Genomic DNA, 1901 nt, shown 5'->3' on the forward strand with positions numbered 1-1901 from the left:
GAGGAGGTGTGGTTCCCACCGTGAAGCATGGAGGAGGAGGTGTGGTTCCCACCGTGAAGCATGGAGGAGGAGGTGTGGTTCCCACCGTGAAGCATGGAGGAGGAGGTGTGGTTCCCACCGTGAAGCATGGAGGAGGAGGTGTGGTTCCCACCGTGAAGCATGGAGGAGGAGGTGTGGTTCCCACCGTGAAGCATGGAGGAGGAGGTGTGGTTCCCACCGTGAAGCATGGAGGAGGAGGTGTGGTTCCCACCGTGAAGCATGGAGGAGGAGGTGTGGTTCCCACCGTGAAGCATGGAGGAGGAGGTGTGGTTCCCACCGTGAAGCATGGAGGAGGAGGTGTGGTTCCCACCGTGAAGCATGGAGGAGGAGGTGTGGTTCCCACCGTGAAGCATGGAGGAGGAGGTGTGGTTCCCACCGTGAAGCATGGAGGAGGAGGTGTGGTTCCCACCGTGAAGCATGGAGGAGGAGGTGTGGTTCCCACCGTGAAGCATGGAGGAGGAGGTGTGGTTCCCACCGTGAAGCATGGAGGAGGAGGTGTGATGGTGTGGGGTTCCCACCGTGAAGCATGGAGGTGGTGGTGTGATGGTGCCTTGCTGGTGACACTGTCTGAATTATTTAGAATTCAAGGCGCACTTAACCAGCATGGCTACCACAGCATTCTGCAGCGATAAGCCATCCCATCTGGTTTGCGCTTAGTGTGACTATCATTTGTTTTTCAACAGGACAATGACCCAACACACCTCCAGGCTGTGTAAGGGCTATTTGACCAAGAAGGAGAGTGATGGAGTGCTGCATCAGATGACCTGGCCTCCACAATCACCTGACCTCAACCCAATTGAGATGGTTTGGGATGAGTTGGACTGCAAAGTGAAGGAAAAGCAGCCAACAAGTGCTCAGTATATGTCGGAACTCCAAGACTGTTGGAAAAGCCATCCAGGTGAAGCTGGTTGAGAGAATGGGTGGCTACTTTGAAGAATCAAAAATATATTTTAATTTGTTTAACACTTTTTTGGTTACATGATTCCATGTGTTATTTCATAGTTTTGATGTCTTCACTATCTTATTCTATTATTCTACAGAAAATAGTAAAAATAAAAACCCTTGAATGAGTAGATGTTTAAAACTTTGCTGGTATCAAATATTAAACACTGAAATAAAAGATCCCGGAATGCTTATTTCGCTCAAATGTTGTGCACAAATGTGTTTACATCCCTGTTAGTGAGCATTTCTCCTTGCCAAGATAATCCATCCACCTGACAGGTGTGGCATATCAATAAGCGCATTAAAAACAGCATGAGCCTTAGACAGGTGCACCTTGTGCTGGGGACAATAAAAGGCCACTAAAATGTGCAGTTTTGTCTCACAACACGATGCCACAGATGTCTCAAGTTGAGGGAGCGTGCAATTGGCATGCTGACTGCAGGAATGTCCACCAAAGCTTTTGCATGTTAATTTCTCTACCGTAAGCCGACCTACCGTCATTTTAGATAATTTTGCAGTACGTCCAACCGGCCTCACAACCGCAGACCACGTGTAACCACGCCGGCCCAGGACATCCACATCCGGCTTCTTCACCTGCAGGATGGTCTGAAACCAGCCACCCGGACAGCTGATGAAACTGAGGAGTATTTGTCTGTAATATAGCCTTTTGTGGGGAATAAAACTCATTCTGATTAGCTGGGCCTGGCTCCCCAGTGGGTGGGCCTACGCCCACCTATGGCTGCACCCCTTCCCAGTAATGTAAAATCCATAGATTCGGGCCTAAAGAATTTATTTCAATTGACTGATTTCCTTATATAAACTCAGTAAAATCATTCAAATTGTTGGCATTTATATTTTTGTTTAGTGTATATATATATATATTCCCAGAGATGCAAAAAAACAAAACTACAAAGACAGGG

The sequence above is a fragment of the Salvelinus fontinalis genome, chromosome 32 (genome assembly GCF_029448725.1).
Source record: "Salvelinus fontinalis isolate EN_2023a chromosome 32, ASM2944872v1, whole genome shotgun sequence".
Taxonomy (NCBI): Eukaryota; Metazoa; Chordata; class Actinopteri; order Salmoniformes; family Salmonidae; genus Salvelinus; species Salvelinus fontinalis.